Genomic DNA, 18,442 nt, shown 5'->3' with positions numbered 1-18,442 from the left:
TAAATAAATCACTACTATGATAGAAACATATTATATGAAAACAAACCTCAAACGAATTCCGTTATCGCCATATATAATTCTCCTATTATAACTCCTATTATAACCTGACAAGGCCGGCTTCACGGCCTATGTCGGGTACGGATTTCGTTACAGTTGTAACAGAATTGTATTTATTAATACAGAATCATCAATTAATTTTCCAACAAAGTAAAATGCATATTTACTTTATTTATATGACGTATTGAAAGAAAAGAACGTTCAAACTTTCAATTTTATATTATTTATTGCTAATATCACCATAATAATAATATGTATATCATCTTAGGAATGTTGTGGATAGCGCGAGGAAAATAATTTAAACATGCAATCGATCTGTTAGGTTGTTTGTCAAATATTTTTCCTAAAAAGTGATTTCATCCAGAGAGAGAATTAAGTTCTGAAACGAAACATATTTTGTTCCTCCTGTCCTCAGAGGCAAATTGATTACAAGGAAAATCGAATAGAAAATCTTGAAAATAATCATCAGACTTAAAGCAGCGAAAGATAAATCAAGAATACATCTGACTATTTAAAATCAATAATACAGGGAAAGTAAATTTAAAGGGTTGAGATGGGATGAACCCTATAGAAATATGAAAGTTTACACAACTTATGGTGGTTGAAGGAAGTGAATGGTTATTTTGACCATGGAATGGAGGAGAGAGGAGATTTAACGATATAATTATTCTTCAATGTGTGAAAACTAAACTACAGCCTTCAGATATTATCATTTTTTCAATAGTATACAAGTTATATCAAAAAATATAAACTTTGCTGGGAACTTGTCACGACAAAATTTATTTAGAATATAAACGTGTCCACCCACAATATTGATAGTGAATATAAATAGTGAAAATCCCATAGGAAATGAGATATATTCATAGAAGCGTATACTCTACCATATTATGGTTTATACTAATATTCCGCTATAGGGTATATATTTCAAGTTTCGAAGTGAACTTACTCAGAGGATTGGACCATTATGGAAAACTTTGTGAGGGCGCTACATTTGAAAAGTAACGCATTATAGTATTCGCAAACAATTTTTCCAAATATTACTGAAAGAAAATTAGAGAAGGGAATATTTGTTGGTATACAGATCCCTAAATTTTTAGAAATTTAGAAGTCTCTGCCAAAGAAAAAGGTAATTGAAACTCATGTTGAAAAGATCGTCGAAGAGTTTCTGGTGAATGAAATAACTGAAAATCACATAGATGTCGTAGCTGACTTATTAGAAGATTTTTAATAGATCGAAGTAAATATGTCAGAGAAAATTCATTTCCTGCACTTACATTTGAACTTTTTCCTTGAAAGATTCTTTATCAGGGATTTTTGGTCGAAATCATTACTTGTGATGTGGTGGTGAAAGTGATGTTTCATTTTGGTGGAAAAGTTTGTGAATTGAACAATTCTACGAACAAATTAAAATTACTGTTAACGCAAATTTCATAAAATATTTTATGTAGAACTGCTCTTAAAACTAAAAGTGTCACTTTTAATGGCACTTGAACAAAAATATGCGGAATTATCATTGGTCTATAATAAAAAACTATGAAAAGTGCAAAAATTTTCAATTTTGTAATTATTTTATCACTTCATACGAGGTTCACCAAATTTTATATGCAAAAGAATATTTCTGAAACCAGACCCAACAAAAATTTTTATCATTCTTCCTGACCAACTTCCAATGGAGGTATAAAAACCTTGTAAACTAGTTTTATTATTGGCAATTTCCAGAATATTATTCAAAATCAAGAACCTAATAGATATTAATATTTCCTGCCTTGAACTATAAATGGAAGTGAGTTTTAAGATCATCAACTATACTAAATTAATTCTGAAAGTTTCAGCATCATCACGAGAAGTTCTTTGCTGCCTTCCCAACTTCCACTAACTACTTATATATAAGGGCTCCCGCCGGGCGTTTGCCATATTACATTAACTTAGAACGAGCTGTTGGTTAATAAAATTCAGGACACAGAGGCTAGAAAATCTTGAGAGCAGAACATTTTGAAAGTCATAAACTTTTTTGATGACATGAGAATTAATTGTCGGATTAAGACTGGAAGTAATGGACCTATTCAATCCAAGTAGTTCAGAATCAAATGGTCTTTTTTTAAAAAGATATCTTAATCGAGTAGTTTGTTCAAAAATTGTTTTGAATTATAGTTATTGCCAAAATTCAATTGTAGATTCGGTCGATAATTTGAAGGCATTGAAACATATGAATGAAGTACTGAAGTTATTTGGAAGACATAAAAAAGCAAAGTCGTCTTATATAGAGAGTATCTCAGAGACAATGTCGTTTATTAGATAATTATACAAAAAGGAAATCTCAATATTTGATTCATTTATCTTATTTACAGCTGTAAAGCAACGTTCAGTTAAATCTTTGACGGTGCAAGGTCCGGGCTTTCGCAGCATGTGGTTTAGTTAGCTTGTTGTAAGTGAATCCGCTTTCGGTTATCTAAATCTGCATATGTCTCCGATTAAGTCTTATACATTCAAATTACTGTTCATTTGATATTGATAACCCGACAAGCTTCATAATTCCAGCAGACACATCAAGACTTTCCGCTCCTATTTCACCAACAGAAATGCATTTATGTTTACGATTCGATGTTTGCATTGGTAGAAAGTGGAGATGTCCACGGTTTGTTATTATAAATTATTATAAATTATTTTTCATTTCCTAGTTTGGTATCAGTGCAGTGCGTATTTATGAAATATTGATTGATCCTTGCATAACTGTCTTCTATAATTGATATTAGAAGAACTATACTTACCATGGTTTCAATTTAATAAAAACTAACGCAACTTCTGAAGTGCCAAAAGGATAAGCTCTTGGGCGATTTTTGATATTTAAAAATGACACTGTCTTGAAATTATAATTTAATATTCCTCTTTATGCCGATCAACAATGAAACTAGATCATTCTATAGAAAATATTGGTGATTGTCAATATGTAGATCCAAAATATGGGTGGTGTGGTATAAATGCATTCTTTCCAAACATTTAAAATGTAATATCTTCTCTTTCACCAAGATATAATGTACTTAAAAGCTGTGTAGCATTCAAAGATCTTGTTACATTTGACAGTAAATTGAACTTTGTTGAGCATATTGATATTATACTTAGTGGAACCTCAATGAACCCCTACTTGATATTCCTTCAACAAATTATGAATAATAATTGATGTCTAGACCTATCGCTTTCATTTCTAGTAACAATGAGACTATTGAAACAATCCTCTTTCGGTAGGATAAGGAGCTGTTTACAAACCTCTACTCGACGTTTTCATCTTACCCAATTATTTTAAATGGCGATGTATGGTATCTTTAGAAGGTCTAAGGGAGTCTCATTAATCAGCGAGGACTGGTTTTCTATTGCTACCATTCTAACCTCAATATCCCACGCAGGTAAACCAAAAGATCTTCAAGCGTCAAATCTCCAATATTGAATCAACGATGTGCCATTCGCTCGTTAACTATGTTTTTCCCTTCAATCAAACATATTCTTCTAGCTGCTAATGCTGCTTTAAATTATTGTTTTAAATATTCTTGCGTTTTTTCAATGGATGACCTCTGAAATTCATATTCTATTTTATTTTTGTGTATCCTTTTAGGAGCTTTCATAACTCAAATTCAACCACAATTTATTGATAATATTGACAACAGACAGCAAAAATGCAGTAGTGAAAAAGTACTTAATTCATCTTTATTATGATCACCTGTAGCATATTTTAAAATAATTTTCACGTTCCTTTTTTGAAATTTAATTTTAAAATACTTCCCACATTTCAAGAATGTGTATTCAGTCACCTAATTCTCTCCTTTCCTTCATGAATATCTTAGATCCCAGCTGAGCACTTTCTCAAACATTTTTTGTGGCAGCATGCTAAAGCGGATGAAGAAATACACGTATTCCGATATTAAACACTTTTGAATTTAAATTTGAATTTAAAATAAAAGATAAGAAGCAATTATAAAAATTACGGTAAAAATTGAAATCGAATTTCCTTTGATATACTAACCGACACCTAAAACTGTCTTAAACTAATTTTCAAACTAGTATGTGATAAATTTTTATCCAGAAAGAAATATAAATATCGTGGTGTTATAAATAAGACATGTAACATCAATGTAAAATATTTCTTTTTCCATATTTCTATTATAGTATTATACATTATCGTCAGATTCGTTCTTGAAGATATATGTTTTCTTTTTAGAGATTTCCTGCAAGCAACTCCACTTCATCACTCTAATCATTTTAGTGTTTTCTGGTTTTTCTTTGCGGTTTCCAGACTATATCCAAAGAGTTTTCCATGCATCGTGAATTCCAGCGACGCTTCGGCACAGAAGCAGCAGGTGCGGCAACCATCTAAACACAATTGCTAGTCTTGTTGCGACCGTCGAGCGCGAGCCAACTGATTATCCAAAGTGCGCTGCTTGAAGCCTTTTGAAATCTTTACGTAGACTTTCTGCCCTTTTGGTTTTAACCGCCGCTCATTTAGTTTAATAGTGGAGAAAAAATTTCAGGATTTTTTTTCTTTTTGAACGTAAAGGTAAAATCTATTGGAGTTATTGATAACTTTCACGAATGAAAAAATTTTGATTAATGTTTAAAAATATCAAACAGGCAAGAGAAAAATTAAATTAAAAATAAAGTACCTATATTATTGTTGATATCTTTTCACGATATAGCAACTCCTGGTACAGTGAACGAGTGAGATATTACATTTATTCATAAATTTTTCTACATGAAATAAAATTTAATATCCAATATAAAAAATGTACAATATGAGTTTGTGTTTTAACATTTCTTTTTCCTTTATTTTCTCATAAAAATCATCATTTTGTTCTAAATAACATCCCAAGCTGGAGAATGTAGTAATCTTGATACATTATATAATGAATCAATGTATAATGTATAACTATGGAAACCCTACAAATTCGAAGAATATTTCTTTTTAATCTATACAATTCGAAACAAAAATAATTCTTCTGGTTTGTTTTTGCATAAATAGGAAAAAGTCTTTCGGAGTTCGTCAATGTAGTCGAGAACAGGCTATAATAAATGAAGTTTCTAACTATCGTCCACTCATCAATATTCTTACAAAAGTATTTTGATGATTATGCATTTCAAATGTAGATATTTAGTAGTGAATCAACAGAATATAGACATTGACTATGATTCTATTCTATTATATAATTTTTTTGGAATTTATCCCCGAAGAATTTTATTTCACATCCCTTAAATAGAATTACAATGATTGTCCGTGTATATTATAGAAAGAAATGTCTATTATCAAGATTATTTTTATGAAGTCTATTCCTTAATCTGCGATTCTATGATTTTCTATGCATTCATTCGAAAGCGACTTAATTTTGAAAATAAGTAATATGGACAGTATTTCATCATTATAACAATAATATTTGAGTGAATTATCTACGAATGAGGATGCTAATTTATCACTGATTTCTGGTTTCTTTATATTATTTTGATTAAGAAAGTATAAATGGATAATTGAGCTTTATATAAATCTGCTTTCTATAAAAAAAAACGTACAATAAATGTAGTAAATGTCGATCATCATGTTTAATGGCTGTTTTGCAATTAGTTTTTGAGATCTTGCTTATTAATTTTGAAAGAAAAATTGAATATAATGTTTACTAACATTTATACAATTTCCAAAAATAATCTCACATTCAATTATCCCATCAACTAATTAATTATTAGCAACGCATAAATCCAACTTATCTTTTGGGCAGTAACAACTACTGTCGTTGAAAGATATGATCCAAAACAATAATTGAATCCAATTAAATATAGGGGTTGATAAATATTTTTTTCAATATTGTCGTTGAAATAACAATAAAAAATTCAATTCAAATATACACTATACGTCAATAATTTCTGTAAAGGCTGGTAATTTTATACTCGCGGTCTCCTCATTTTTAGGCTTTAGAAAATCGAAAAATCATCCGATTTCGATAAATTTTTGTTATAATCTTCGTTTTTACGGCAGCTTTATGGAAAAAATATGGGAAATATCTCAAATGGAGATTTCATAAAGTTTTATGACTTTAAATGTGATCATAAAGGCACTTCTTCGCATATAATCGTTCATAACTTTTTTACAAAGCATCAAGCATGGAAACAACAATTGAAAAATGTTTGTTTACTCATTTTTTATTTCTAGCTGTCAACCTTAAGTAAGATATCATTTTTTAAATGGTGAGAATTTTCAATTTTTCAAAAGTAACTCTTGATTACAATAAAAATGGTTTTAAGAATGTTTTTGTTCATATAACTTTAATGATTGCTTAATAAAAAAGGTACAAACGATTATTTTATATTCTTAATTTTAAAATCAACATTTTTCTATAAATTTTTTTTCAATTCGTTCTTTTTTATGTGTAGATTATGTCTCCATATGATTATTTGAAAAAAAGTTATCAACAATTATACGTGAATGAGTGCATTTTCATGAACATTCAAAGCCCTGAAACCAATATAAGTTTTTTTTATTCGCCGTGAAAATTGAGATTTTAAAAAGAAATTAATCGAAATCGGATAACTTTTCGATTTTCTAGAGCCAGAAAACGAGGGGAACGCGAAAGTATAAAATTAACAAAAATTCAATACGATCTGGTGAGTTCCTTTGAATGAATTTCCAATTATTTGGTAATTTGGTAATAATTCTTACGAGATTCAAATTCAATTTGTATGAATAATTAGGCGCACATTTTGTTACACAAATTTCCTGATAAAATTTTTCAAATAACTGTGTTGAAGTTTAATTCTCAGTAAATAAGTAAATTCTCACTCAATTTTTTAGTGTTTGACAAAATAAAATGATTTCTCTAAATTCCCACCCCCCTTTCTTTCAAAATTCCTTTCTTTTTGTTTGAAATTGACACTGAATTGAATTCCAAATTGCTCAAATGTAATATTAATTGCTATTGGAGAGCTCTTCTGGAGGTTTATTCCCTATTTTCTCCTCACTTACTTCTGCTTTCTAGGTGGTGTCTTCCCGTTATTGACCTTTTTTTACGATTGTTGTCTGTCTGCCATCATTTCCTTTCAGTTTACTGCCCTCAGTACATTCAGGTCTTCGTTTATTTGGTCTTATAATCTAGATTTCAATCTTCTTCTAGATCTATTTTCTATTGTTGTTATCTACTTTATGATTTTTTGCAACCATGTCCAATCGTATTTTCTTTGTATATGTCCAAACCATCTCGTTCTCTGTTTCTTAGCGTACGCCATAAATTCTCTCATAATTTTTTGGTTCTAGTGATTTTCTCAGTGTTTTTATTTCCATTATTCTTAGTTTTCTTGCATCTTCCTGTGCTAAGCTCATTACTTCAGCTGCATGAGTTATTGTTGGTAATATTGTTTTCTTCTTTATTTCAATAATGGTTGGTATAGTTCATAACCTACTCTAATTCTCTAATTGTATACCATCACTCCAAAGTTTTGAATTAGTTTGTTATTTGCAAAGTATTTTATCCTATTTTCATATCTGCCCCAATTTCTATATCTCGTCTGGTACTTAATATATATTTTGTTTTATCTTGGTTGATGTTCATTTTTCTGGTGTCTGCTTCTTTTTTAATGTTGATAGAACGATCAACAAACACATATTTCTTGATCAAAACGCTGAAAATGCAAAACGAGTGTGTTTTCAATTCCTTGTGGGGCTTAAGTCAGTTTTATAAAACACAATATGCTTGGCGTCAGCTTGTTTTTACATATTGAAATGATGTTTCGACATTTTAGATAGAAACCAAAATTTATTTCAGATATTTCGATGGTCTGTTAATGAGAAAATATTCCAACTATATTCACTTGTCAATTATATTTACCTACCGTTAATTAAAATGAGTCTCCTTGACGAAAGCGCTATTTAGGCCTCTCAAAATTATGAGGATTTTTAGAGTATACAGGAAACCACGTTAATATTCTATCAAGATACAACTGAGAACTGGTACCAGTACACGACAGCATTTCAACAGCAGAATTAATTCTATTTGGAATTTCATATCGGTAGTAAAAAATCTTGAATTGATATGTGAAAGAATAACATCAGCCAACCAAGAATATACGTGGGAAAACTTATTTTAGTTCGTCACCAAATGAAGATTCAACTTGGCGGGTGAACACGGATGAAGCATAATTTTTTTTACGTTGTTGTCATTGTCTCTTTTCATCCCAATACCGAAAAATAACAACAAAACAAGTTTCGAAGACTACAGATTAAAGGCCCATAAAATCCTTAGAGGTGTTAGACAGGGATGTGCCCTCTCCCGCTCCTGTTTAACCTTTATTCGGAAAACATATTTCAACAATGTCAATATTAATAATGAGACATGAAACCGAATGACACATAAATCACTAATATACTATATAATAATGACCTCTAAAGGCTCCTGAACGTAGTTGGAGTACACAGTCGGATTATGGGAATCAATATCAACATAAAAAAGACAGAACTATCAAACAATAGCAAAGAGATGGAACAAAAGTTAACTATTTGGGAGCTTGGTGATGTGAAGACTAATCATTAGACGTAGAGATCTTGTATAGGATAGAAAAAGCAAGGAGCTTATTTATGAGTTTCAAAAATGTGTTCACGAACTCCGACTTTGACCTCAACCTTTGAATAAAATTTCCAGCATACTACGTATGGTCCGTGGTACTATACGGTACGGAAGGCTGGAGACTGAAAGTTGACACCATGAACGGATGTGGATCTACCGCTAAATTTTGAGAGTTCCATGGTCGGCAAGAAAAACCAACGAAGAAATTCTGAGGACGAACACGAAGTAACTAATCCATAGTCAATTGTGATTATTTGAGCTGAAATTGATTTTGTTGTAATAAGAATTATGGTATTTCTAGTGATATCAATCTTTCTTCTTGTGGAGTTTTATGTTATACAATACACTTATATTTTTATATATAAGATAACGCGAATGTTCATAGGCGTTAATCACCAGGGGGTACCAACCATTAAAATATGATCCAATCTAAATAAAAGAAAGTCAAATCGAGGATAATATCATTCAACACACTATCTATTGGCTACAAACAGATGAATGGAGTACTAATTTATAAAATAAAAACACATAAAAGAGCTATAGCCTACCTGTACAGCCTAGTTTTAACAAAGGGTAGATCTTTGAGTTCTTAGAGCACTTGCAAACTCCTTATATTACTATTATAAATCTTTCACTTATTACTATTAGTAAGAGCATATGAAATCAAAAATATTTTTAATGTTACATCATTTTTTCCATTGCTTATTCTAACCAATATACAATATGTTAAAGTTTATATGTTATTCTACTAATGTATCAATTTTGAACGACTTTGTGACTGAAGTTTTAAAAAACAAATTTGTCTCTATCAGTATCATTGTTCATTTCAAAATATTGTTAATGAATCAAGATCTAGATTTCAAGTGTAAACATTCACGACTAGAAGATGTAGTGTTGTACGTAGTAGGATTTGCCTGTTTATGTTAAACTGTAAGCTCCTAAGTGATCTGTTTATTGAACGTTTCGGCTTATAAGGGCTTGGCTTAGTTACATAAACTATATGACATTCCAGACAATTCCGTTTGCAGAAACGTGACTGATTAACATTTCAATCTCTTGTTGTGACAGGATATTAGAATAGATTCACACAAACGAACATTTCGAATTGCCAGATAACCACATTTATTTTATTCATGGAGAGTTAGGAATCTAAAGTACGAACTAGGAATGTTTGTTTTTTGAATATCGAGCATACTACTGACCCACGCGGCAAAATAAACATCTTTTTAGCTATTTCAGTTAGTATTTACATTTGTAGATAGATGTTTCCGAGGTCGAATTCAACTTGCTCGAAAATAAATATTTGTGCAACATTTTCTATGTTAATATATTACACGTTACTACAATTCATTGGGATTCTAATGTTTGAAAAGAATATAAAACATGAGTAACTCACATTTACCTATTCTATTCCTTATGTTCCTCTTGAAAAATATCAGCTCAATAAACACAAACATTATATTTTATAATCAAAATAATTTGAAAACGAACTTATCCAAATTAGAAGTAACATGACTCTCTTTTACATATATGAGTGTGTATATTTGTAACAATTAAGATTAAGATCACTCATAACTTTAAACTTCATTGAGAATCATTAAATAAGTAGCTCCACCTATGAACACGATTTTTTTGAAATGAGACTTTTAAAAAATCGTATTAATCTCTTTTCGTTTTCAATAAGGAATACCTGCAAATACGAAATAAAAGGTATTTTTGTGTTTTATCACTAAAGTAGTACTCTACAGTTTTCTGGAAGTTATAATAATAATCAGCTTTGTATTTTTTATGTCAGAAAATGTTATTGATAATGTATTCGGCGCAATTAAAATTTTTATAAATCATTCGTTCTATCAATTTATCTAAAATAAGATTGGATTCAATCAGTTTCACTTAAACCTAATCAATTAGCTAAACTGCTAATAACAAATATTATTATACCTGTTTTCCAAAAAAATTAATCAGAAAAAGTAAGACAGAATCTATACCTGAATCATTAGAAATAACGAGTGAACCAGAAGTTTTATTCGAAAAAACTGGGTCAAAATAAAAATTGAAAACTGCTTATATATGTTAAATCGGACGAAAACATAATGGGAAAACTTCGAAACTTACGATATGCTTTGGAGAATCTGAATATGCTGTGCATACTCCTCCTCCAAGTAATTTTATCATCCTCTTCTTGAGCTATTCTCTAAGTTTCTCAGTATCTTCATTATTCAGTAGTTTTCTTTATCAAAATTTTGATACCTTCCCTCTCTTTCCCGAATGTCACCCAAAAAATATTCTTGAAATCATTTCGTCGTTTATGGTTTCGCAAGCTTTGGATTGGGCTTCAACTCGTTTGTATTGAAAGCATGCCAATGACATTTTCATTTCTTCTGTTTCTTGAATGCAATTTTTTGTCAATAAATCTGTTTTAAATCCATTATTCCTGCAACTTTTAATATTCCTAATCCTAAGACCTTTATGAATCCTACCTTGAAGGAAAAGTCAACTTTTCTTTAGAAACTATGTTTGGTGTTTTTATAAAAATTTTTTCTGTGAGTCTCAACATTCTACTTGCCGACAAAAAACTATAACCTTCACTGTAATATGGAGGAAATTATTTGAAGAATACAAAAGAAACCAAAAATATTTGTTTTCTTATCCGTCGTAGATTATTCTGATTTGGTTAGGTTATTTCAGTGCGTTTTAGATTCGTTGAGGTAATCAAATTTCTACACTGTTCTACTAGATTGATTTTCTCTTCAAGTATGGGTTTTGGGTTTCTTGAGCTCTTAAGTTCATAGGAACATGGCAAAATGACAAGCTTAATTGATGTAAATAAAATGCATTAGAAATTGGAAGCCGTGGTAGCGACTGCACTTCTTGAAGATCGCAACAAAACGTTAAAGTTTCTTTGCTTCTCCTTACGAAGGATCTGAAACGATAAGTTTCTATTTCATGAACTTGATATTCCATTATTAATTTTTTACTAACAAGTATCCTAGAAAATTGGAATTTATTGTTAATGGTGAGTGATTGTAGGAATATTTTTTAATTATGTATTTGTAAATGATATACTATATCAATAATCTAGCACAATATACAAAATGGGCTACGTGCACGGATCTGATAAATTGGAAAATAATTTTCGCGGAAGAACCTACTTACATATATACTCTACATAAAAGTCATTGTTTTAGGTCGTATATCCCGACGTCATATTTGGATAAAAATTATTAGCATTGATCCTTTATCCATTTTAACAAATTCTTTCCACGATTGTGGCCGAACCACCTTGTTTCTAAATTATGTTATATAATATTGTATTAACGTAGAGGTGAAAATAGACGCGCCGTTTTAATCGTACGATATGCGAAGGGCGTACTAGGTTTAGAGAACTTTCAAATGTAAATTGAATTCAAACAAATTGTACTCCAGATTAATTGGAAATTGAAATTGGATATGACAACTACCGAGGCAATCATTTTCTGCTATTATTTCATCAACTACAGGTTCTAATTGCTAGAGATTAAGTCTACCAACTTGTGATTCATATGCATGAATGTATCGATTTTTCAACTGGGGCATCGGTGTTGGGTGTATTGGAATAATATTTCTTCAATCACCTTCACATAATTAGAATCCAGTAACATGTTTGAATGAGTAAATTATTGAAATATCTCGAACTGATTAAGAAATTTCATCCTCCTTAATAATGTTCACTCCAGTTGTAGACTTTGATGATTTATCACAACAAGTAAATATTCTACTATATCTTGGCTGATGTGGAATGCACTAGATTATTCAGACACACATTTTTAATATCATTAATTCCACTAAAATAAATAAACGTTCGATATACTTAGCTTTTAGTGACTTTAGAAATGGCTCATCCAAATTTTCATTGCTCTAAAACGTTCACAATGAATAAGAAAAAGTTTTTTGTAAAATTATTTACTAGAACTGTTTCTAGTTTTATAATTAATCGGGGGAGATTAATCACTCTACAGAAATAAGAATCTCAAACAAGTGGTAAATAGAATTGAGCTGTTCTATTTTTTTATACTGGAAACATCTTTTAAAAATATATGAGAATACAGAATTTGATCGGAATTGAATTGTCCACTATGGAATTTTAACAATAGCTTGAATGTGTTTTGGCAGAAGTGATTCAGTATGTTTTTGCCTTTTATTAAACTTCGGCATCGTAAAAGCATATCATATCATAGCAAAAATAATCTACAATATATCAGTTATTGGTATAATAGATCGTACACTATAGTCTATTTTTATTAATGAGAGAGTAATAAAATTATGACTAAAATTCTGAATAACATTCGTAAGCTTATCAATTTAGTAGATAAATCAGAATCTTTAATTGTGTGATTCACCACATTTTCCCAGTTTTTAGGCTTCAAATTACACACAGCCTCCAAAAAGAACTGTTTATTCATTTTTGTGTGCCATATCTCTGCTTTAATAACAATGTAAATCGTAAACGTAATTTCCCAACACCAACACCAACACTGGGTCCTCAATACTTTCACATAAATGCTTGTCTATGAATGATTTAGAACAATTCAAATGTTTAAGCGGCCTTTCCAAATTTTTCATATTCACACTAGAATTCACAATAGACTGCACACTGCACCTAGCATGTTGTAACTAAAGAAAAGTAAATTAAGAATACACTCTTGGACTATATGAAAAAGCCTTAAATCGTATTTTCGGTGAAATTAGAATCAAAATAAAACAAAATTTTCAATTTTCATTGGCAAATAGGTAGTTATAGATCATTTTATACGGCTTTGGATTCTTTAATATTTCCGTACAGCTTATTGTTATAGAGGACCAGTAAAAGCTCAAAACTTTAGGAAATATTTTGATTATTCTGTAGTAATATCATCAAAATGACCGTACTAAGTTTTGGATGAGTAACTACAAAGATTAACCAATCTCCTCTAAGATTAAGAACTCAGACTCAACAAGCAGAAATCTGTATATGTAGATTTCAGGAATGAAGCGAATTATTTAGAAATTACTTTGGAAATAGAAATCCCGAGAAATATAGTCATTATTATTGGTGTATGTTCATTGAATTATTGGGTTTCAACAGAATTTCAATATACGATCAAATTCTAAAAGAGGTGTGGATCTATGGAATCTAATTATGGGGATACCCACAGGACATCAATATAAATAGCATTCAAACTCTTAAAAACAAAGATCTTTACAGAAGTTTCAGTATCCCTAACAGTTAAAGACGAAAAATGTTTGCTGCTAAGGATGAAGCTAGACTACATCTACATAACTGTTAAACAATCACCAGACAGTACGAAGATCGGAATAACTTAGTCATTAAACCCGGTATTGTGATTATTGTCAGCAGAGTATAATAGTAAAATATAAGTAGTTGTTAGAGTCAACAAAAACTTAGAATACTTGTTTTGCAAGATTTATTGAATCAAAATTATTGGTTAATCTGCAAGGACGAAGAAGCAAAAGCAAAAGAAAGTTGTTGTCTTATTGTTGGTAAAATTTAGAGCTGTCGATTCTGCTCATGAATTGCTTAAATCACATTTCGAGCATTCAATATTTGTAATTGTATCGGCGATTAAGTTCATTGTAGCCCATTCGTTAACTAGTTAGTTTATCTTGAAGTGATCTTTAGATTGACTGCGATCAGAAATCCATTTATCGATTCGCAACATTTTGTTGCTTATTCATCATAATTTAATGCAAATAATGCAACGAAATTCTAATTATTGTGTTGTAATCAATAACATCACCAAAATCGAAAAGCATTAATATGCAGTTCAAAATTAAATGGGCCTTTTTGGCGTAACGTTTGTTCATATCAATATTAGTGATGCTGCAGTATTATGTATAATGAATTTCATGATGATTTGTTTCTGGTAATTTAAATGGAAATTGTATTCTCAATCGGGTTTAATTATGGATAGGTACGTCGATATATTATTCAATTGCTTCCAATGGAAATCGATGGTAAATATATGTATGTAAGAAAATATTTTTCTTTTTTAGAAAATATACATAAGGCGACTTCATCTCTCATTATCAGGACTCACATTTTACTTCTTCGTATATACAAAGTTTGAGTTATTGAGATATGTTTTTTTTAATATCTAGCGGATCTTTAATCAATTCGGGGCATTAATTTCAGACTGAGTTGGATTGTTACTTTTTTTTCTTTTTAAAAAATGTATAATTTATCATGTATTTATATTTTGGCACTAACTCATCCATCAAACTCTCGTTACAGAAAAACGTATTATAAAAAGTTGGATAAAGTAGCGAATTTTTATGGTAATAAATTATTCACTAAGAAAATGTTTTTAAGATAATGATGATTAATGTCAAAATATGATTATATAAGATAATACATTACACAGATTTTTTTGGTTATCAACTATTTATGGAACGTGCTTCCTTCGTGTGGGGATGAACAACAAATTTCTTGATTGAAAAAATAACTCAAATACATAAATTATAGCCCTTAATCTAGACACGAACATTTTAGTTCAGTAAACCACTAATATTCTTTATGAATAGTCAATTTCAATATTGAAGAGACCATTCACTTATTAATGTTAGGTCGTGTTGATAAAATATAATTTATAATCAATGGAAAAGTGGTTCTATTTTTGGCCATAAGAAGAAAAATCAGTGGCGCTTTTCTAATAAATGCCGACGGGCTGTTACCACTATCACAAAAACTTAAATATTTAATGCTTATTCGGCGTAAAACACCCAATTGGAATAAATTTGTTAATAAATAAGTTAGAGCGTGTTTGGGAAAGCGCTTAGACACATCGATTTATTCTTTGGAATGCGCATTTAAAAAAAATGTGTGTGTCATGTGACACTGAACAATACCAATTATTTTAAATGCAACCTTCTGATTATTATTCATTTTTTAGATTCTTTAAAAAGTTGGTGTAAATTTATATAAATATTCGGAAAATTGTCTATGCTTCATTAATTCGGGAAAATAAGGAGTTTTTATCAGATACCAGTTAATTTTTAATTAGTTTAAAATGAATACACCCAACGTAGGGTCAGCAAAAAGTGGGTTTATTTCGAATTATTCAAGCTTTTAAATCACATCCAACCCATTTAAATAATCTGTTTCACTTCTTTCCGCTTTGAATTTCGATTCGGTTCCGTGCGAATAAGAGACTTAACTTACCATTAAACATTGTTGTTTTATGCATTCCACGTTTGAATATTTCACCTATCTGAAAAGCCCAAAATCTGCGTTGAGCTAAAACCGATACAATAATGTCTCAAGATTTGGTTCAGAGATATCTGAAGTGGCAATGAACTATATAGTTGAATGGAAACGTTTGCATTCGGATAATATACGTATTACTTCAATTTAGATTATAGTAATAATAAACAGAACGACTGTATTTCCATTACTGTTCGATAGTTTCGAAGTGCCTGAAATAGATAATTTATAGATAAAAAGAATATTATATCTATATATGCAGCTGGGATATTACAGCTTTCTTTGCCACACTTTTCTCGTTTTCCTGTCTTTCATATTTTGTACAATTGATTTCCTCCAGGTCCTTGAGGATCTTCACATGTCGGTACTAGAGCAGTTGCTTAGCCTATATTCTCTCTGAAGTAATGTATACTCAACATGTTCTTCGTTGTATATCTCCATTTCGTATCTGTATCCTGCACGATCTTCTTGAGTAGTCCATTTCCATAGTCCCTATATTTTTCTTCTGTCTATTTGTTAGTTGCCAGCACTCACATCCATACGTTAAAATAGGTTCCTCTATGACATTGTATATTGTCATTTTTGTATTTAGGTAAATTCCTGACCACAGTTTTTGACATAACCATATTCAAACCTCATTTTGTATATCCGTCGTCAAACTTTCTCAGCGTATAATCTGCATCTTCCTCGTCGCCAGCTATAATAACTTGGTCGTTCTGAATTCCCATTCTCGTACTTTTAGTTCACCAACTACTCAGAGCTTCCTGAATGTATATTTTAAATAATGTTAGTGATGAACTGCACTCTTTTCTGAAACCTTTCGAATGCGAAATTCGTTTTGATAGAGTATGTTCCAACCTCACTACACCATTTGACATTCTGATTAGGTAGAATATAAACATTGCTGAGGTCGTATTTCGACAATATATCAAAAAGCGTTTTCAACGCACCGTATCGTAGGCCTTTTCGAAATCAACAAATACGAGTTGAGTGGCTAAATTTCTGGCTTTACGTTTCTCTAGTATTTGCAGTAAAACGAATGTATTATCAATAAATGAAAGTCTCACATGGAATCCTCTCTGATCTTTCATTTAATATTTTTTTCCATTCTATTTATAGAAATAAAAAATAAAAAAAAGGATTAGAATATTAGAATGTACAATATTTGATTTGAGAATAAATAAATATTAATTTGAGAATAAAAGGACTGACGAGAAAATATCACTGCTCTAAAAGCCTTGGGTGTACAATATTAATCGTTATAATTTCTAGCTAGTTCTAATCCGAAATGCAGAGTTTGTTTTAAAAGAAAAATGTCTTACAAAGCATTCCACGCTTTTAGAACAGCTACATTAATTTTCTTGTCAGTTTTTTTATTTTTTACTTTACTTTATTTTCTACTTTTCAGTTTGATAACGATAATAGCGTATTTTACAGTTTTTCTTTCGTAAGCTATAATTCATTTTCTATTTTCCAGTTCGAATAACTATGAAAGTGTTTTCAACCATAATTCATTTGTTATATCTCGTATATCAAGCCCATTCCATGAATTACTCCACAGTCCTCTAATTTCATATAATGCTTAATAGTTACGTCAGTTAACTCTCCTATTTTTATATTATAATCGCCTCATGCTCTGCTAGACATTCTGGTGAGGATTATCGTGCGAATTTATGAAATTATTGTTCAGTCATAAGACTGATACGACAAGTGTACAGAAATTTGGATCCATTTCATTTATGTGGGTAGAAGAAAAGGTCCGTTACATGCTAACCTAATGACCCCGAAAAGGAAAATGACGCGAATTTATAAAATAATTGTATTGTCTTCTTATTTCGAAAGTTTTCAGTTAATTTAATCGTGGAAAGTAGGTGAGAAAAATCTAGTCTGAAGATATGAGTACGAATTTATGAAATCGTTGAGGATGGTTCCAGAAGTACCTGGCCTGACCTGGAGATGGCGGTAGTAGTTTGAAGAATACCACTGTATTAGAAAGTACCCGATGTATACAGCATATATTCCAAGTTTGAAGACGCCACGTTGTTTAGTAGTAGGTTCTACTATGGATGAGACTCCTCCTTCGTTACCAATAGTAGAATATTGGGTAGTAGATTTTAAACGAGACGATCTTCGGCGTCTCTATTAGTGGATTTCGCTGGTGATATAATTCAACTAAAGAAGCACGGTGGGTGGAAATCCAACACAGTTGCGGAGGGTTACGTAGACGATTCAATAAAAATCAAAATGGATTCCATGGTGAAAATTTTAACAGGAACAACTATTTCCACTTTAAGCAACATTGTAAATGTTCACGATCCTACCAACAATTCAATACGTACTAATTGCCAATTCAGTTACCAATAGAAATGTAACTTCTTCTTCACTTCAAATTAATAATGCTCACAGTTCTACTTTTGATATTACGTCACAAAATAAAAATTGATAAAAGTTTTGTCAATTTTTTCAAGTCTACGGATATAGAAAAAATTTTGTATGAATTGGGTCAAACCGTCCTCGTGAAAAAAAGTATTACTTCACTTACTTGTTGCATAAATAA

General features: G+C 30.6%; 1 protein-coding gene across 1 annotated transcript in view; it reads left to right on the top strand.

Moving 5' to 3' along the window:
• Positions 1-4,434: 4,434 nt before the first annotated feature.
• Positions 4,435-18,442, top strand: part of LOC130891639 (dopamine receptor 1) — a 250,106-nt gene continuing 236,098 nt past the window's right edge. Inside the window, exon 1 of the mRNA XM_057796486.1 lies at positions 4,435-4,603. The gene's annotated coding sequence lies outside the window, so the exon portion shown is untranslated. The remainder of the gene's footprint in view (positions 4,604-18,442) is intronic.

Source organism: Diorhabda carinulata, chromosome 3 (genome assembly GCF_026250575.1).
Source record: "Diorhabda carinulata isolate Delta chromosome 3, icDioCari1.1, whole genome shotgun sequence".
Classification (NCBI taxonomy): Eukaryota; Metazoa; Arthropoda; class Insecta; order Coleoptera; family Chrysomelidae; genus Diorhabda; species Diorhabda carinulata.
This window is presented reverse-complemented; position numbering and strand designations above follow the sequence as displayed.